The sequence below is a fragment of the Rhinoraja longicauda genome, chromosome 14, assembly GCF_053455715.1.
Source record: "Rhinoraja longicauda isolate Sanriku21f chromosome 14, sRhiLon1.1, whole genome shotgun sequence".
Classification (NCBI taxonomy): Eukaryota; Metazoa; Chordata; class Chondrichthyes; order Rajiformes; family Arhynchobatidae; genus Rhinoraja; species Rhinoraja longicauda.
Window position 1 is genome coordinate 33533009 of NC_135966.1, and position 21618 is coordinate 33554626.

General features: G+C 43.3%; 1 protein-coding gene and 1 pseudogene across 3 annotated transcripts in view; one reads left to right on the forward strand and one right to left on the reverse strand.

The window, feature by feature from the left end:
- Positions 1–21618, forward strand: part of LOC144600199 (protocadherin-10-like) — a 157738-nt gene that overhangs the window by 46793 nt on the left and 89327 nt on the right. The window contains exon 2 of one of the 3 annotated variants that reach the window (XR_013548097.1): positions 17306–17499. The exons of the other annotated variants lie outside the window; for them this stretch is intronic. The gene's annotated coding sequence lies outside the window, so the exon portion shown is untranslated. The remainder of the gene's footprint in view (positions 1–17305; positions 17500–21618) is intronic. 3 annotated transcript variants of the gene reach the window in all.
- Positions 2181–2727, reverse strand: LOC144599898 (ferritin heavy chain pseudogene; annotated as a pseudogene).

Sequence of the window (21618 nt, forward strand, 5' to 3'; positions counted from 1 at the left end):
TTGTACGTTCTCTCTGTGACTGCATGGGTTTTCTCCAGGTGCCCCGCCACACTCCGCTTTCCTCCCACACTTCAAAGACGTGCATGTTTGTAGGTTCATTGGCTTCTGTAAAATTGTAAATTGTCCCTAGTGTGTAGGATAGTGCTATTGTTCGGTGCTGGTCAGCAGGTCAGGCAGCATCTGCAGTGAGAGGAAAATAGTTCCTGTTTCAGGTCGATGGCCTTCATTTAGTTTATCGTCACATATACCGGGCTACAGTGAAAAGCTTTTGTATTGCGTAGGAAACGACTGCGGCTGCTGGTTTATCCAGTCAGTGGAAAGACTGTACATGATTACGACCAAGCCGTCCACAGAGTACAGATACAGGATAAAGGGAATAATGTTTAGTGCAAGATAAAGGCAACTAAAATCCGATTAAGAAGTCTGAGAGTCTCCAATGGTAGATAGAAGGGTCAGTACAGCTTTCAACTGAACCTTTCTTTTAAGATCGGAAATGGGAAGGTATTGTGCCAATAAATAGGACCATCATTAATCTTATGACTGTTCCAATATTCCCATTGTTGCTGTTCGTTGTTCCAACCAATTGTTCTCTGGTTGCTAATTTTGTGACTTCTTGTTTGCTGTATTTTGAGCCAAGTAGTCATTTCGTGGGGGGTTTTATTGATGCTGCCTTTCCCTGTCATCAAGGTGATATTATTTTATACAATTTAGATTTGCAATTTCTGCCTCTTTTTATTCGTGACATTTCTACTGCACTGATTTATGGTGAGCTGAAAGTCTGGTTTCCAGAAGCAATAGTGATTTATTTGTAAAATATTATCCTATTTGCCCCATGGATTACCTGTCTTCGAGTCTTTCTTTATTAGTTGCATTTCTTCATTTACTTCTTGATGTAGAAATCTCTGTTTGCTCATGATCAAAGCATATTTCCTCTGCAGTTTTTGTTACTTTCAGGGTTTATTAAAATAACGTGGAACAGTGCAGCACAGGTACAGGCCCTTTGGCCCACAATGACCATGCTGAATATGATGCCAAGATAAACTCATCTCATCTTCCTCCATATTATCCATATCCCTCCATTCTCAGCATATACAGGTGCCTGTATAAAAGCCTCTTAAAAGCCACAATTGCATCTGCTTCCACTACCATCCCTGGCATTGCATTGCAGGCACTCACCATCCTTAGTGTGTAAAAAATACTTGCCCCAAACATCTCCTTTAAACCTCACGGTAAATCTATGCCCTCTAGTCATTAACATTTCCACCCTTGGAAAATGTGTCAGAATATCTACCCCATCTATGCCTCTTATAACACAGTGGCATAGCGGTAGATTTGTTGCTTTACAGCACCTGGTTTGATCCTGACTGTGGGTGCTGTATATACGGGGTTTGTACGTTCTCCCTGTGATGGTGTGGGTTTTCTTTGGGTGCTCCGGTTTCCTCCCACACTCCAAAGTAGGTTTGTAGACTAATTGGTTTCTGTAAATTGTCACTAGTGTGTAGGATAGTGCTAGTGTATGCAGTGATCATTGGTCAGTGTGTAATTGGTGGGCTGAAGGGCCTGTTTCCCTGCTCTGTCTCTAAAGAATTTTATTATTTTAGGTCTCCCCTCAACTCCTGGCATTCCAGAGAAAACAATCCAAATTTATCCAATCTCTCCTTGCAGACTTAGATTAATTTATTGATAAGCATGCCCGATTTATTGCCTTGAAATTGGTGATTGTAATAAATGTCAATTTTCTCTGACATTACTGTGTAAAGCTGATAGCAAATTTTGGCCTTTAAGCATGCATTGTTAAACACAGAGGGATGGAAATTCCTGTGAATGAGAAGCCAGACTTCGTAAAGCCTAATAAAACCATTAAACCTTGTTGAATGAGACGCAACTGGGTTTAGTGGCATGTTAGTAGGCCGCATTAATTCCTGATCAACCTCTCCAACCTTGAAAAAATAATTATTGTAACTGTGGAGCCAATCTCTCTAAGCTCCCTCTGAGGGCGGCATGGTACTGCAGCGGTAGATTTGCTGCCTTACAGTGCCAGGGGTGCTGTCTGTGTGGAGCTTGTACGTTCTACCCGTGACCTACATGGGATTTTTCCGGGAGTTTCGGTTTCCTCCCACACTCCAAATGTCGAGTTCGCGTTCCCAGTCAGTTGGTTGATAATAATCAAAATGACTGGAGTTGGAAAGAAAAGGTAGGCACACTGTTTTCCTGAGTCTGGCGTTTTAGCTGCTCTCTCCCAGTGTATGTTTATCAAACAGGTACTCGGCCATGCCGTTCTGAGGCGCCCTCATGCGGGTCAGATTGGTAATCATGTCTCCAAGCTTCTTGATGGCTTCGACCTGCTCATTCAAGTAATGAGTCTCCAGGAAGTTGGCCATATGAGGGTCGGTCTTGTCAGAAGCCAGCTTGTGGAGCTCCAGAAGAGACTGGTTGACAGTCTTTTCCAGGTGAAGCGCACACTGCAAAGCCTCCAGTCCGTTGTTCCACTCGTCCCGGTCAGGCTTCGTGACTTCCTGAAGAATAACACGTCCTCCACGCTGGTTCTGGAACTTTATCAGCTTCTCCACATGCTCCCGCTCCTCGTGGGACTGGTCCTGGAAAAACTTGGCAAAGTTCTTCAACGCCACATCATCCTGGTCAAAGTAGGCAGACATGGACAGGTAGACATAGGAGGCATAGAGCTCCATGTTGATCTGCCGGTTCACGCTGGCTTCGCATTCCTGGTGGTAGCTGGGGATTGTGGGTTCGAGCCCCACGTTGGGGATCTGGCTCTGCGTTCCTCATCTCCACACAAAGACGTACAGATTTGTAGGTTAATGGGCTTGGTAAAATTGTAAATTGTCCCTATTAGGTGTAGGATAGTGCTAGTGTACGGTTCAGACTAGGTGGGCTGAAGGGTCTGTTTCCACGCTGTACCTCTAAAGTAAACTAAACTAAACTAAAATTTAGAAATACTATGATTTTTTAAAATTTATTGAAAATTTAAATTATTTTAAAGCTTGTTATTAATGACTCCATTAATTAATATTTGTTATTAATATTTATTATTTATTTATGACTCCATCATGTATAACTTTAGAGAGACAAAATGCAGGAGTAACTCAGCGGGTCAGGCTTATCCAAAAGTGTGTCCAATGCCACCATTGTTTCTGCCTCCACCATCACTCCTGGCAGCATGTTCCAGGCACCCACCACCCTTTGTGTGAAAAAACTTGTCCTGTACATCTCCTTTATACTTTGCCCCCTTTCAGCTTAAAGCTATGCCCTCTAGTCTTTGACATTTCCACCCTGGGAAAAAGTCTCTGGGATTCCAGAGGGAACTATCAAAGTCAGTCCAACCTCTCCCTGTGGCTAATGCACCATAATCCAGGTATAATTCTGGTAAACCTCCTCTGCACCCTTTCCAAAGCCTCCACATCCTTCCTGTAATAGTGCGATCAGAACTGCACGCAATTCTCCAAATGCGGCCTAACCAAAGACCTATCGATCTGCAATGGTTTTAAAGCCTGACTCTTTCTCTGTTTCCTTTATATCCTTTAAAAACGTTTTTTCCCCCTAATATGCGCTGATCAGAAGTAGGGATTCAGCATTTTTAATTGAAGTACTGTCAGTGTTTATGGGAAAGAACTGGAATAATCCCAACAGCAATTCATCTAATCAGGTTTAAGGTGGGAAGGATATCATAACTGTTATCACTATGCCTCACGGAAATTTCAACATCGCTGTGTGTGATTAACCTTTGAAGTTAGCATTTCAAGGTAACGGTGATTGATATAGTTAAGGGAAAGGTTTGGTAAACACAAGAAAGAGAATAAAATATCAGGATAAAGTGGTAAGTTAGATGAATATAAGGAGGAAGGAGGCTTATATAAGGAACAAAACCGGAATGGATAGACACACAGTGCTCAAGTAACTCAGCAAGCAAGTAAGGCAGCATCCCAGGAGAATGTAGATAGGTGATGTTTCAAGAAAGGAACTCTTCCTCAGATGAGTTTAAAACGAATTCAAAACCAGAATTAACCTGTTGGGTCAAATAATTTGTCTCAGAAGTAATGATCAAATATAATTTAATGTATGATTTTTTTTCTTTGGGAACAGCTTAACTACTATTTCGACACTGTGTCTTCAACTTATAAAAATGATTTAATGATCTGATTCTTTTTTAACACAGGTTCATCTAACATTTTTATACTTCAAACTTTGGTTTATATTTCCAAATATTGTTACAAATCTCTTTCCTTGGTTGCTTTCTACATCATTCTAAATGTTACCAATCACACTGCCAGGGGTGGTTGTGGAGGCAGATGTTTAAGAAGTTTTTAGATAGGCACATAGAAATGCAGGGAATGGGGGTTTATGGATCACATACAGGCAGAGGAGATTGGTTTAACTTGGCTTGTTCTTGTGCTGTACATTTCGATATTCTATGTTCTATAATCCTTTCCATTTAACTATAAGAAGAAAACAATTGTATTTTAAAACATATTTATGGGATTCGAGTGTCGGTAGCGAAACACTATTCTATCTCCTTATCTTATACTTTTTGTCCTTTCATCTCTGGCCTTTGTTCAAGCATCTGCTAATCAATAAACTCTCACCTCGATCCACCTATCACTCGCCAGGCTTAGTCCTGCCCCCACCTTTCTTCCAGTTTTCTGTCCCCCTACTACATTTATTCTGAAGATGGGTCCTGACCTGAAACGTTGCCTAAACATGTTCTGCAGGGATACTGGCTGACCTGCTGAGTTACTCCATCACTTTGTGTCTCTTTTGGAAAACCTGTATCTTGGACCATTCTTCATCCTGAACCAAAACATCACCGATCCATGTTTTCCAGAGAGTGGCACAGTGGTAGAGTTGCTGCTGCACAGCGCCAGGGACCCGGGTTCGATCTGACCACTGGTGCTGTCTGTACAGAGTTTGTACATTCTTCCTGTGACCACATAGCTTTCTCCGGGTGCTGTAGTTTCCTCCCATGTTCCAAGGTGTACAGATTTGTAGGTTAATTGGCTTCTGTAAATTGTTCCTAATGTGTAGGATCGTGTATGAGGCGATCGCTAGTAGGCACAGACTCGGTGGGCGAAGGGCTTGTTTCCATGCCCTATCTCAAAAGTCTACAGTTAACATTTGCTCTTCCGTACTTGCTCTTGCCTGCTGCCCTACCTCGGAGTCACTGCTGGAGTCACAAATAGGACAGGCTAGATAGGGATGCAGATTTCCTTTCCTGCTGAAAAAATCAATTAAATTATAGGTATTATGACCACCACCATTCATGACCACTGTTATTAACACAAATCTCAGGACAAATCTATATACTAAAACTCTTGTTTGTTTGTTCCTGAACTACAGCCAAAATGGTACACGATAGCGCGACAATTTTAGGCCCACCTTACTCACCATCGTACCTTTGGTGCTAATGGAAGAAGTTTAATTGAAATCGGTGTTATATTTTTAAAGTTATTCACATTTTAAAGTTTAAATCTATCTCCTAGGGAGGGAGGGAGGGGGGGAAGATAAGAGGGGTTGAGGAGTATGGAGTGGGAGGGGAGGGGGAGGGAAAGGGGGGGAGAGAGAGAGGGGAGGGGGTGGTGGGAGTGGGGGAGGAGGGAGGGGGAGGGGAGAGGGGAGGGGAGGGTCGAGGGGAGGGAGGGGAGGGGGAGTGGTGAGGGGAGGGAGGGAGGGGAGGTGAGTGGAGAGGGGAGGAGGGGAGGAGGAGGGGGGGTGGCAGAGGGAGGGGGGAGGGGGAAGGGGTAGTGGGGGAGGATGAGGGTGCTGCATCAAAGCAGGAGAGGTTTGGGCCCAACGGGTCCACTTGGTCTAGTATTTATTTAAATTTCAGCTGCCATGGTGGGATTTGAACTCAAATTGGACAACTTGGACTGTTTTCTCTAGAGCTAAGGAAGCTGAGGAGAGACCTGATAGAACTATATAAAATTATAAGGATCTTAGATGAAGTAGACAGCCAGAAACTTTGTCCCAGGGTGGAAATGTCAAAGACTAGAAGGCATAGCTTTAAGGTGAGAGGGACAAAGTTTAAAAGAGATGCGCGGGCCAACTTTTTTTACACAATGGTGGTGAGTGCCTGGAATGTGGTGAGTGCCTGGGGGGTGGTGGTTGAGACAGATACGAAAGTGTTATTTAAGAGACTTTTGGAAATTCACATGGATATGCAGGGAATGGATTATGTGCAGGCAGATGAGTTGGTCTTGGTATCATGTTTGGCACAAATATTGTTGGTCAAAGGGCCTATTCTTATGCTGTACTGTTTTATGTTGGAGTGTTTAATAGCATGATGGTTGTAGGGAAGAAGCTGTTCGTAAACCTGGACATTTCAGGCTCATGTATCTTCTTCCTGATGGCAGGTGTGAAATGAGGGCATGGCTCGGGTGGTGTAGGTCTTTGATGATTCTGGCTGCTTTTTCGGGGCAGCGACTCCTGTAGATCACTTTAATGGAGGGGAGGTCAGTATCCATGATGGAATGGGTAATGTTGACCACATTTGCAATGTTCTTTGTTCCTGGGCAACTGTCAAAGTGAATGCAGCTATTTCAGGTTGCCAATTTTGTTCCAATATGTATCATGACTGACCAGTTCTGTTGAAGTCTGAAGAAGGGTCTCAACCCGAAACGTCACCCATTCCTTCTCTCCTGAGATGCTGCCTGACCTGCTGAGTTACTCCAGCATTTTGTGAATAAATCCCTTCGATTTGTACCAGCATCTGCAGTTATTTTCTTATACAGTTCTGTTGAAATGTCATCAACCTTAGTTTGGGTTATCATATTATAGGAAAGATATTGTCAAGCTGGAATTGGTGCAGACAAAGTTTACGAGGATGTTGCCAGGACTCAAGGGCCTGAGCTCTAGGGAGAGGTTGAGCAGGCTAAGATTCTATTCCTTGGGCACAGGAGGATGAAGGATGATCTTATAGAGATGTACAAAATCATGAGAGGCTAGGGTACATGCTCTGAGTCTTCAGCTCAGAGTAGGAGAATCAAGAACCAGAGGGCTTAGGTTTAAGATGAGGGGGGAAAGATTTAATAGAAACCCGAGGGGCAACCTTTTTACACAAAGGGTCATGGGTGTATGGAACAAGCTGCCGGAGGAAGTAGTTCAGGCAGGTACGATGGCAAAGTTTAAGAAACATTTGAACAGGTACATGGATAGGATAGGTTTAGAGTGATATGGGCCAAATGCAGGCAGGTGGGACTAGTGTAAATGGAGCATGTTGGTCGGCGGGGGCAAGTTGGGCCAAAGGGCCTGCTTCCACGCTCTATAACTCTGTAACTATGACTCTATGAGTGAAATGTTGATTTGTTTGTTTCTAATTCCCCTCATGCTGTCTAACCTACAGGGTACAACCAATATTATTTTCTCATTTCGGATTGCAATGTTCTGTGTTTTAAATTCCCAGCATGACTCTTCTCCCTCTGCTCTGTCCTCATTCATTTCCTTCTCTTTCTATCTGTTCCAGACAGATCCACAGCAAGCCCTCGCCACTATTTACGCTAGTCAGGCACATACCATCTCCAAATTTTAACAGTCTATCTTTGTCTCCTGCCCCCATCTCCAACCCCCACACACTAGTCATGGAGGACACAGTGACACAGCTCCCGAGCTGCTGCCTTTCAGCATCAGAGACCCGCGTTCTATCCTGATTACGGGTGCTGTCTGTACGGAATTTGTACGTTCACCCTGTGACCTGCGTGGGTTTTCTCCGGGTGCACCGGTGTCATTCCACACTCCAAAGACGTACAGGTTTTGTAGGTTAATTGGCTTTGGTAAAATTGTAAATTGTTCCTCATGTGTAGGATAGTGTTAATGTACGGCGTGATCGCTAGTCTGTGCGGACTCGGAGGGCTGAAGGGCTTGTTTCTGCCCTGTATCTCTAAAGTCTTAAAGTATAGTTTAGTTTAGTTTAGAAATAAAATGTGAAAACATGCCCTTCGGCCCACCGAGTCCATGCCAACCAGTAATCACCCATACACTAATTCTATCCTACACACTAGGGACAATTTAATCAGTTCATAAGTCATAGGAGCAGAATTAGGCCATTTGGCCCATTCAGCCCATTGAATCGCTCTACTCCGTCATTCAATGATGGCTGATCTATCTTTCCCTCTCAATCCCATTATCATATCATATACATACAGCCGGAAACAGGCCTTTTCGGCCCTCCAATTCCGTGCCGCCCAGTGATCCCCGTACATTAACACTATCCTACACCCACTAGGGACAATTTTTACATTTACCCAGCCAATTAACCTACATACCTGTACGTCTTTGGAGTGTGGGAGGAAACCGAAGATCTCGGAGTAAACCCACGCAGGTCACGGGGAGAACGTACAAACTCCTTACAGTGCAGCACCTGTAGTCAGGATTGAACCTGAGTCTCCGGCGCTGCATTCGCTGTAAAGCAGCAACTCTACCGCTGCGCTACCGTGCCGCCCCATTCTCCTGCCTTCTCCCAGAAGCCAATTAACCTACAAACCTGAGATAGACACACAGTGCTGGAGTAACTCAGCGGGTCAAGCAGCATCTATGGAGAAAAAGTATGGGTGATGTTTCTGGTCGGGATACTTCAGACCTTCTTCAGTCTTTTAGAAGTTACCTAAAATTGGAGAATTCAATGTTCATATCTTTGGGCTGTAAGGTACCCAAGCTGTTCCTTTCATTTGCATGTGACCTCACTCTAGCAATGGAGGGAGTCCAGGACAGAAAGGTTGGTAGGGGAATCTGCAATCAGTCCGGAGGGTCCCGACCCGAAACATCACCTGTCTGGTTTCTGTAGAGATGCTGCCTGACCCACTGAGTTACTCCAGTGTTTGAACCAATCGCAGAACTAGGGTCTAGATTCTTCCCAGCTGTCATCAGGCAACTGAACTACCCTACTAGCAACTAGAGAGCAGACCTGAGCTACTATCGACCTCATTGGAGACCCTCGGACTATCTTTGATTGGACACTACTGGACTTTATCTTGCACTAAACGTTATTCACGTTATTCCCTTTATCATGTATCTGCACACTGTGGATGGCTCGATTATAAACATATATTGCCTTTCGGCTGACTGGTTAGCACGCAACAAAATGTTTTCACTGCACCATGTGACAATAAGCTAATCGAAACTAAGACTGGTCTATAAATAAATTAGAGGACCAGAGTTTAAATGGGAGGAAAGTTTAACAATTCCAAAATAAATAAAGAGACCGGTGGCAAAGAGTAATGAAGGAGTGAATGCAAATCAAAGCATGACAGGAAGATGCAGAAATGTATGCAACATTCTGCACCAGATATTGTAAGGGCCAATTGTAAAAAGTGAAATCCTAAAGTCCTTTATCTTAAGGCATGCAGTATTTGGTGAGTTGATGATACAAATAGCAAAATATGTGTGTGATTTAATGGCTAACGCAGAGATGTGGTTAAAGGTGATCACTACTGGGAACACAATGTTTGAAAAGAATGCAGGATAACATTGTTAGTGAAAGGAGGTGTAAGTGTGGCGGTGTGCAATGATTACAGGCAGAGTAGTTTGTGATGTGGAAACAAGGAACTGCAGATGCTGGTTTACACGAAAGGGCACAAAGTAACTCAGCGGGTCAGGCAGCATCTCTGGAGAACATGGATAGGTGACGTGGTGGGTCGGAATCGCCTTCAAACTGGGAATCATTTGAGGAGAAATAAGAAACAGCAAGGGAAAAGAAGATGCTGGTGCATCTATAGGCTCCCCAAGTCAAATTCAAGTACAATAGAGACAGCAAAGGGGAAAGTTCAGAGTGCAGAATATAGTTCTCAGCATTGTAGCACATCACTTACATATCCTTCCTCCAATAGAATGGAAGAATGGATTAACTAATTCCTTGGCACTCTACTTTAGACTTTAGAGATACAATGTGGAAACAGGCCATTCGTCCCATCGAGTCTGAGCCGACCAGTGACTACGTACACTAGCACTATCCTTCACACTAGAGACAATTTATCTCTTTTTTTACCGAAGCAAGTTAACCTACAAAGCTACGCCTTTGGAGTGTGGGAGGAAACCTGAGCACCCTGAGAAAACCCACGCGGTCACAGGTAGAATGTACAAACTTCGTACAGAGAGTACCCAGAGTCAGGATCGAACCCAGGTCTCTGGCGCTGTAAGGCAGCAACTCTACTGCTGCGTCACTGTGCCGGCCATAAAGATAAAGAAAATTCAGGAAAGACACAATGAACAGCAGATGCTGAAATATTGAGCAAAGCACAAAATGCTGGAAGAATTCAGCGGGTTAGACAGCATCTGCAGAGGGAAGGACATCATCTGCCTGAAGAAGGGTTCAACCCAAAACATCACTTGTCCATTTCCCTCCACATAGGCTGCCTGATCCACTGAGTTCCATCAGAACACTTTGTGTTTTGCAAAATTAAATTCAAGTTATTTTTCAACGAAGAATCACTTTACATAGATGAAAATATGCGGCAGATGAAGGAAATAAATTTTATGCTCAATTTTGTGCAAGATGCATTAAAATGATGCTGGTGCAGTCCCGAGGGAAAGCTGCTAGACTGGTATAATTATTTGCCACTGGAGATAGACTAATATCCAGGAAGGTGATATCTAGCGACAGAAGCTCATATCTAACTTGACAGTTAAATCCTCTTCTCAGTGCAGGTTTCATAAAGGAAATTACCTTTTCGGGATTCTAATTCTGTACTGAAAATGAAGCACGGCCAACACTGTTCAACACTCATAATCAGTAATACTCTACGGCGGTTTAACTTTTAATTAAATAGCTGTTTTACGCACCTGTAAAGATAATGACACAAGGCCCAGTTGTTGATTTCACCATCTTTTATTCCGGGCTATGATTGAGCAAAGGATCTGGTGAACCACAGGAACCAATTGAAGCCTATTCGGAATAATGCTAGGATATATTTTGTGGGTGGCACAGTGTCGCAGAGGTCGAGATGCTGCCTTACAGTGCCAGAGACCCGGGTTCGATCCTGACCACGGGTGCTATCTGTAAGGCGTTCGCCCTGTGACCGTGTGGGTTTTCACTGTGTGCTCCAGTTTCCTCCCACACTCCAAAGGCGTAGGTTTGTAGGTTAATTGGCTTCAGTTAAAAAATCTGTAAATTGTCCCGAGTAGGATAGTGCTAGCGTACAGGGTTTGCTGGTCGGCGCAGACTCAGTGGTCCGAAGGGCCTTTTTCCACGCTGAATCTCTTAACTTAACTAAACTAAAATCATAGAAAATTATGAGACTATTGTGAGGCACAGAGGAGACCAGTTAACTTAGTGTGTCCTTGCCGGAAATGGACACTTTGACCAAAGGTAGACACAATGTGCTGGAGTAACTCAGCATGTCAGGCAGCATCTCTGGAGAAAATGGATAGGGAGTGCTTTGGGTTGGGACCCAGCTTCAGAGACCCGAAAAGTCACCTACCCTTTTTCTCCAGACATGTTGCCCGACCTGCTGAGTTAGTCGAGCACATTGTGTCTATCTTTGGTATAAACCAGCATCTGCAGTTCTTTGTTTCTACACTTTGTTTGACCATATTAGTTTAGTTTAGTTTAATTTAATTTATTTTAGTTTAGAGATACAGCATGAAAACTGGCCCTTCAGCCCACCAAGTCCATGCCGACCAACGATCCCCATACGCTAGTTCTATCGTACACCATTGGGACAATTCACAGAAGCCAATTAACCTACAAACCTGCATGTCTTTAGCATGTGGGATGAAACTGGAACACCTGCAAGAAACCCACGAGATCACAGAGAGAACGTACAAATTCCATACAAACAGGCACTTGTAGTCAGGATCGAACTCAGGTCTCTGACACTGTAAGATGCAACTCCTCTGCTGCGCCACTGTGCTGCACCGACTATTCAAGACTATCATGGCCCATAAAAAGATATATTTAAATAACTGTGTTTGCAAAATTTTAATGGGGCTCGAGTTTGATCAGTATTTTGACAATGCAGTCTGATGATGTGAGATACTGCAACATATTGGTTATTTCACTGGGCCATCAATCTAAAGACCTGACCTAATGAACCAAAGGCTTAGCACATTGAAAACTACAGCACAGGAACAGACCCTTCAGCCCACAATGCTCATCAATGTCAATTTAAACTCATCTCTTCTGCCAAATCCCTCCATTACAGCAGGGATCCATATCCATGGATCCATATAACTCCAACTTTAAAGCTATGTACTCTAGTATTTGGTTTTTCCATCCTGGGAAAATAGTTCTGACTGTCTACCCAATCTATGTCTCTCCTAATTTTATATTATATTCTCCCCGCATCTTCCAGCATAGCAGAGAAAACATTCCAAGTCTGTCCAACCTCTCCCTGTAGCTAATACCCCCTAATCCAAGTCTGATTCTGATAAATCTCCTCTGTTTGATGTCCTTATTTATCAAGATCCAATCAATGTCCATTTGGTCTTCACAGGTGGCAATGTACTCCACAGATTTACCACCCTCTGGCTAAAGAAATTCCTCCTCTTCATTCTAAAGGAGCATTCTTTTATTCTGAGGCTATGCTGTCTGGTCCGAGAATCTCTCTCTCCTGAAAACACCCTCTCCACATCCACTTTATCTAGGCCTTTCATTATTTGGTAGGTTTCAATGAGAATGGCGAAGAAATAAAATAAAGAACATGAAGAGAGAGATGTTGTGGAAGGGAGGGGAAGATTTGAAAATTGAAAGCAAAAATTATAAATCTTTTGCGATGTGGAAGAGAGTGTGGTGGGTGTATGGAACGAGCTGCTGGAGGATTCAATATACTTCATTGATACTTCATTGTCACATGTACTGAGGTACAGTGAAATACTTTGTTTTTGCATATAATACACAATGTACGCAAATAGTCGCCACGTCTCTGGCGCCAACAAATTTACAAAGTACTCATTATAGTCCAGATGGTCCATCTTTGTTTTCGGCACCCCCCCCCCCCCCCCCGGCCAGGTAGTTGAGGCAGGTACTTTTGCAACTTTCTAGAAGCATTTAGACAGGTACATGGATAGGATAGACAGAGGGATATGGGACAAATGCTGGCAGGTGGGACTAATGTAGATGGGGCATGTTAGTTGACAAATACTACACCCCACAAAGATAAAATATGAATACAGCAATTAAATATTTGAACTTGTGATGGGTTACTTAATATTTTAAAAAATTGGGAACTTGAATTTTCTTATGTCAACTAGATATCAGCTAAGCACGCGTGAACTTCTGAGGCAGTATGTTGGAGCTCCGTCAGAATCTTCGGATTCACTCTGCACTGCCACAACAGTGCTGAGGGAATACACAGAAGGACAAAAAGTGCTGGAGTAACTCAGTGGGTCAGGCAACATCTCTGAAGAACACAGACAGGTAACATTTGGGATTGAGACCCTTCTTCAGTCTGATTGTAGGGGGGGAGAAGAAAGCTGGAAAAGGGGAGAGGCAGGACAAAGTGTAGCAGATAACAGGTTGACACAGGGGAGGGGGGTGTTTTAATAGTCAACATAGGTGAGACCCCCCCCCCCCTACAACCAGTCTACCCCTTTTCCAGCTTTCCTATTCATCTCTGGAGAAGATGGATAGGTGGCATTTTGGGTCAGGATCCTTCTTCAGAATAAGAAAAGACACAAAGTGCTGGAGTAACTCAGTGGGCCAGGCAGCATCTCTGGAGACCATATCTAGGTGATGTTCAGGGTCGGGACCCTTCTTCAGATCCTTCATTATGTACAAACTCCACGCAGGGAGGTGCAATCTGAACCTAGGTCACTGCATTTGTGAGATGGCATCTCCATTAGGTACACTGCACCACCCCATGGTTTGAGACTTTGGAACATGAAAGACACCTTTTATTCTTCATAAATTACTTTCTTCTTTCTCAAGATATGCCACGATTTATTGGTTGGTGTTGCCATGCCACCAATCACATCAGTTAATTTGTGTCGAGGAAGATCTCAGAGGTAGCGTAGAGATTAATAAACAGTTAATCTGTTTTGATCGATGTTTACCGAGTCAGAAGTATCAGCCAGGATATGGGGCAAATTCCTGGCATTTTGCAACGGGATCAGTGGCAGCCACATGAACAAGCAGATAGGGATTTACTTTGACATTTCATCTGAAAGACGGATAGCACATTGCTATAGCACAATTGCTCGTTTCCCAGTCAGTCAGCAATCACTTCCAGGGCCAAAAACCTTTTGAAAATGAAGGGAAGAAAATACTTGTTTTAATCTATTTACTTTAAAATGTCTGCCCTGTGCAATGCATGGCTATCAGTGAGAATCTGGCATTAATTTCACACATGAAAAGTGGAGATAAATAAATCTGCTTCATTTTGAATGTTCAGGTTGATCCAAGAAACGGTGAGTAATTGGATATCTGATTAGTACGAAACACAAATTGTCTATTATTTGCTAGCCATTCATTGGAAGTTACCTCTCACCCACCACTTTACCACCTCTCCCATGCATTTAATGTTTTTTATTAAGAGTAGACACAGCCCAGATCATTGCACAGACCTACCTCCCTTCCATCGATAGACACAAAGTGCTGGATGAACTCAACGGGTCAGGCAGCACCTCTGGAGAAAAAAGCTGGATGGCATGTTTTGGGAAAAGTGCCATCCATTGACCCCCATCTACACTTCACGCCACCTCAGCAAGGCCACCAGCATAATCAAGTCTCACCTGGTCTCTCCCTCTTCTCCCCTCTCCCATCAGGCAAGAGAAAACACACACCTCCAGATTCAGAGCCTGTTTCTCCTCAGCTATTATCGGACAACTGAATCATTCAACCAACAACTAGAGAGCAGTACTTGTCGACCCCTTGTCCACACACTAGGAGGACTATTTACACTCTATCATTTCAACGCTCTATTTGCCAACTCTGATTTTCACACCCTTACTTCCAGAAAGTCCCATGAAATTCTCACCCTTTTTATTTTAAATTCCTCCTTGAACAGCTTGGCCTAGCACCCGAGACCCTGGTTCGACCCTGACCTCAGGTGCTGTCCATATGGAATTTGTATGTTCTCCCTCCACATTCCAAAGACGAGTGTGTTTGTAGGTCCATTGGCCTCTGTAAAATTGCCTAGAGTGGAGGGGGTGGATGAGCAAGTGGGATAGCGTAGAACTAGCGTAAACGGTCAATTGATGGTCGGCATGACTTTGGTGGGCTGAAGGGCCTTTTTCCATGCTGTATCTCTAAACTCAACTAAACTAAATTAAACTGAACTAAACTTCTCCATCTGGCTATATAACCTTTTACACTAACCCCCCCAAATAGAGCTAGATAGAGCTCTTAAGGATAGCGGAGTCAGGGGGTATGGGGAGAAGGCAGGAATGGGGTACTGATTGAGAATGATCAGCCATGATCACATTGAATGGTGGTGCCTGCTGAAAGGGCCGAATGGCCTGCACCTATTGTCTATTGTCTAAATCTTGGCATTCATCAATTCTGGCTTTTTGTAACTTATACATATTCCAGTGACCCTATCGGAACAAGGAACTGCAGATGCCGGTTAATATACAAAATGACACAAAGTGCTGGAGTAACTGCAGGTCAAGCAGCATGCGTGGAGAATATGGACAGGTGACGTTCAGGTCTAAAGAAGGGTCTTGTTCCGAAATGTCACCTATCCTTGTCCTTCAGAGATGCTGCCTGATCTGCTGAGTTACTTCAGCACATTGTCTTTTGATTAGTACCTGTGGTTCTACCTGTCAAGCTGCTAAGCTCCAGTGATCTATCCTCAAAGTTCTTTCCTTCTTATATGTCTCTAAATATGACTTGTATGTCTTTTAATTCCCACCTCTCCAGCTAACCTTGACTCACCTTTTATTATCTCCTTAGGTGATGCAATATTGTTATTCAATAAGATCATGAAAGAAATAGATAAAGAAAAAACACTTTTACCTAGTACAGTAATTGAGAACCAGAAGATGTAGGTTAAAGGTGAGGTGGGAAAGATTTAATAGGAATCTGAGGGGCAACTTTTTTTGCACAAAGGTTGTTTGGCATATAGAACAAGCTGCCGGAGGAGGTAGTTGGGGCAGGTACTATCACAACGCTTAAGAATCATTTGGACAGGTACATGTATAGGATAGCTTTTGAGGGATATGGGCTAAATGCAGGCAGGTGGGACTAGTGTAGATGGGGCATGTTGGTCGGCATGGGCAATTTGGGCTGAAGGGCCTGTTTCAGTTCCATATGACTCTATGACAATGACTCTAATATGTTGATGGTATTTGCTGTTTGCAAATATGACTTGCTGTTGTTGTTCTGGGAACTGGTGAAGAATATTCTAGGGTAGCACAGTGATGCAGCAGTAGAGTTGCTGCCTTACTCTGTTAGAGACCCGGGTTCGATCCTGACCATGGGGGCTGTCTGCATGGAGTTTGTACATTCTCCCTGTGACCGTGTGGGTTTTCTCCAGCTGCTAAGGTTTCCTCCCAAGTTTAAAACACATGCAGATTTGTTGGTTAAGTGGCATCTGTAAACCAATTTAGTTTAGAAGTCCCTAGAGTCTATGATAGATCTAGTGTATGGGGTGATTGACGATCAACTCATACTTGATTGGCCGAGGAGCCTGTTTCCATGCTGTTTCTCAGATTTTATAGAATCATACAGTTGGAACAGGCGCTAAGGCCCAACTTGCCCGCGCCGACCAACATGCCCCATATACAAGAGTCCCACCTGTCTGCTTTTGGCCCATATCCCTCAAAACCTACCCTATCCATGTACCTGTCTAAATGTACCTGCCTAAATGTATCTCTAAACTAAACTAAACTCAACTAAACTAAACTAAACTAAACTAAATGAAACTAAATTTAAATGAAACTAAACAGGGTCGGTATTCGCTGTAGTTGAGAAGGATGAGGGGGGACCTAATTGAAACTTACCAAATAGTGAAAGGTCTGGATAGAGTGGATGGGGAGAGGTTGTTTCCACTAATGGGAGAGTCTAGGGCCAGAGGCCATTTCCTCAGAATAAAAGGACATAACTTGAGGAGGAATGTCTTTAATCAGAGGGTGGTGACTCTGTGAAATTCATTGCCACAGACAACTGTGGAGGCCAAGTCAATGGGTACTTTTAAGGCGCAGATTGACAGGTTCTTGATTAGTAAGGGTGTCAGGGATTATGAGGAGAAAGCAGGAGAATGGAGAAAGCAGGAATAGATTAGAGGAGACTTGATGGGCTGAATGACCTAATTCTGCTTCTATAACTTATGAACTTAAACTAAACTAAACTAAGCTAAAGCCAAGACTATCTATTCCAGTTAGATGCTGATCTGAACTTTCTCATCCTATCTTTTTTCCCCAGTGTTTATGGCTTTGATGTTTCGGATGATGTTTCTCACTGGTGGCCCTACAGCTGTTGACAATGAGGACAACACTCCTGCTGAGAGCTGGTACCTGAGTGGATAAGTATCCATACAACAGAAGAAGCATCAATACTGAGAACGTCAGCTATCAAATAGAAAGCAACTTTTCCAGATTCCCCAATTTGGTCTGCAAGTGAGGATAGACCAATCAGCCTGCCCCTCTCATATTTAAGTATTGAGCTGACCTATCAAACTTGATTCCACATCTCAACAGCAAAATAACCAGATCTCACATTGAATGTATTCTTATCTATTCTTTAAATATTTAAGATAACAACATAGGAACTGTTTTGAGGTTGGGATTAATTTAGAAAAATGCAATGGCTAGTTTTATTGCTGACTTTGCATCATTCTGATACACTCCGAGTTGTATTGCTTGTTTAGATATCCAATGTATGAATCATATCAAGTCACATTGCCATGCAATGCTTGAGGCATTTAACTCTGCCAATAAAATATGCAATCCTGCAACATTTACTCACAGATTGTGATCTGAATGCATAGCTGCAGTTCTTAATCTTGATTTATTCAATGGTTTCCATGTTCAGATAAAAGTCACGACACTTTCCTTGAGAGTTATACCCAAGTATTAAGACTGAGTTAGTTCAGTCAGTGTTATTACCTGAGCCGTTGAAATGTATTTCCACAAAATTAATATATATAAATAAAGAAAGTTTCTTCACAAAGGCTTAAACACAGGAAGAGAGCAGGAAAGAATAAATAATGAAATAAAGTTGGAATGATTTCCTTTCGGAGTCATCTCTTCAAGATCAAAATTACAATTTTGTGACAGAAGCGATAATTCCACAATATCAGTAAAATATAAGGATAGATGTGGTTCACCCCATTGCTTGAATGTAGTCATAGTGCATGGAAAGCACTATGATAGAGTCATACAGCATGGAAACAGGTCCTTTGCCTATGCCAACCAAGATGCTCCATCTAGACTAGTCCCACCTGTCCACATTTGACTCATATCCCTTTAAACCTTTCCTATCCATGTACCTGTCCAAATGTCTTTTATATATCTGCCTCAACAACCTCCTTTGACAGCTCAGAATACAAGGGCGTACCTTACGAAAGGAGATTTCTTTAGTCAGAGGGCGGTAAATCTGTGGAATTTATTGCCACAGACGGCTGTGGAAGCAAAGTCATTGGATGTTTTTAAGGCGGAGATTGACAGATTCTTCATTAGTACGGGTTTCAAGGATTATGGGGAGAAGGCAGTAGAATGAGGATGAAAGGGAAAGATAGATCAGCCATGATTGAATGACAGAGTAGATGTGATGAGTCAAATGTCCTAATTCTGCTCGTATGACTTATGAACTTATGAACCCACCCAAACTCTGTGTGAAGACGTTGCTAATAAAGCTTTCCCCTCTCACCTTATATTCCGTTATACAGTATTTGATCTCAGACAATCTCCATTAAGTGTTCAGTGGGAATTAAAGTGGGAATTAAAGTGGCAAAGCAAGCATTCACGGTCTAACCCTAACTGAGTGAATTGTGACAAAGAGTCTGGAATCATATAGAGAGGTGGCTGGATAGATATGGCACTATCAAGTACCATGTCTATTTTCTCTGGAACACTGGAGGTTGCTGGAAGACCTGATCGAAGTATAGATTATGAGAGGCAGAGTTAGAGTAGACAGTCAGAATCTTTTTCCCAGGATGGAAATGCCCAGCACCAGAGAGCATAGCTTTAAGGATGAAAGGGGCAAAACTTAAACAACATGTGGTGAGGAAGTTTTTCACACAGATGGGAGTAGGTCCCTTGAACTTGCTGGTGAGTCTAATGGTGGGTCACATCTAATACTGGTTCTTTGGAGGCTTTTGGATAGGTACATGGATATGCATAGAACAGAGGCATATGGATCATGAACAGGTAGACGAGGTTAATTTAATTTGTTATCATGTTTAGCATTGGCATTATGAGCTGCAGGGTTATACTGTTCTATGTTCTGGACTGGAGGGAATAGCTTTAAGGTGAGAGGGACAAATATTAAAGGAGATGTGCGGGGCAAGTTTACAGTGCATTCAGAAAGTATTTAGACCCCTTCACCTTTTCCACATTTTGCTATGTTATGGCTTATTTTAAAATGGATTAAATTCATTTTTTTTTATCATCAATCTACACACAATACCCCATAATAAAAAAGCGAAAACAGGTGTTTAGAAATTTTTGCAAAGTAATTTAAAAGAAATAACTGAAATATCACATTTACATAAGTATTCCGACCCTTTACTCAGTACTTTGTTGAGGCACCTTTGGCAGCGATTACAACCTCAGATCTTTGGGTATGATGCTACAAGCTTGGCACACCTGTATTTGGGTAATTTCTCCCATTCTTCTCTGCAGATCCTCTCAGGCTCTGTCAGGTTGGATGGGGAACGTCAATGCACAACTATTTTCAGGTCTCTCCAGAGATGTTTGATCGGGTTCAAGGCCGGGCTCTGGCTGGGCCACTCAAGGACATTCACAGACTTGTCATAAAGCCACTCTTGCGTTATCTTGGCTGTGTGCTTAGGGTCACTGTCCTGTTGGACGGTGAACCCCCGCGTCAGTCTGAGGTTCAGAAAGCTCTGGAGCAGGTTTTCATCAAGGATCTCTTTGTACTTTGCTCCGTTCATCTTTCCCTCAATCCTGACTACTCTCCCAGTTCCTGCCGCTGAAAAACATCCCCACAGCATGATGCTGCCATCACCATGCTTCACCGTAGCTATGGTATTGGCCAGGTGATGAGCAGTGCCACTTGGCATTCAGGCCAAAGAGTTCAATCTTGGTTTCATCAGACCAGAGAATCTTGTTTCTCATGGTCTGAGAGTCCTTTAGGTGCCTTTTGACAAACTCCAAGCGGGCTGTCATGTGCCTTTTACTGGGGAGTGGCTTCTGCATGGCCACTCTACCATAAAGGCCTGATTGGTGGAGTGCTGCAGATATAGGTGTCCTTCTGGAAGGTTCTCCCATCTTCACAAAAGAACTCTGGAGCTCTGCCAGAGTGACCATTGGGTTCTTGGTCACCTCCTTGACCAAGGGCCTTCTCCCCGATTGCTCAATTTGGTCGGGCAGCCAGCTCTATGAAGAGTCCTGATGGTCCCAAAGTTCTTCCATTTAAGAATGACGGAGGCCACTGTGTTCTTCGGGACCTGCAATGCTGTAGAAATTGTTTTATACCCTTCCCCAGATCTGTGTCTCGATACAATCCTGTCTCGGACGTCTATGGACAATTCCTTCATCTTCACAGCTTAGTTTTTGTTCTGACATGCACTGTCAACTATGGGACCTTATATAGACATGTGTGCGCCTTTTCAATTCATGTCCAATCAATTTAATTTACCACTGGTGGACTCCAATCAAGTTGTAGAAACATCTCAAGGATAATCACTGGAGTTTAGAAGGATGAGAGGGGATCTTATAGAAACATATAAAATTATAAAAGGACTGGACAAGCTAGATGCAGGAAAAATGTTCCCAATGTTGGGTGAGTCCAGAACCAGGGGACACAGTCTTATAATAAAGGGGAGGCCATTTAAAACTGAGGTGAGAAAGAACTTCTTCACCCAGAGAGTTGTGAATTTGTGGAATTCTCTGCCGCAGAGGGCAGTGGAAGCCAAATCACTGGATGGATTTAAGAGAGAGTTAGATGGAGCTCTAGGGGCTAGTGGAATCGAGGGATATGGGGAGAAGGCAGGCATGGGTTATTGATTGGGGGCGATCAGCCATGATCACAATGAATGGCAGTGCTGGCTCGAAGGGCCGAATGCCTCCTCCTGCACCTATTTTCTATGAAACAGGATGAACATAAGCTCAATTTTGAATGTCATAGCAAAGGGTCTGAATACTTATGTAAATGTGATATTTCAGTTATATAAGAAAATAACTGCAGATGCTGGTACAAATCGATTTATTCACAAAATGCTGGAGTAACTCAGCAGATCAGGCAGTATCTCGGGAGAGAAGGAATGGGTGACGTTTCGGGTCGAGACCCTTCTTCAGACTGATGTCGGGGGTGGGACAAAGGAAGGATATAGGTGGAGACAGGAAGATAGAGGGAGATCTGGGAAGGAGGAGGGGAAGGGAGGGACAGAGGAGCTATCTGAAGTTGGAGAAATCGACGTTCATACCACCGGGCCGCAAACTGCCCAGGCGAAATATGAGGTGCTGCTCCTCCAATTTCCGGCGGGCCTCACTATGGCACTGGAGGAGGCCCATGACAGAGAGGTCAGACTGGGAATGGGAGGGGGAGTTAAA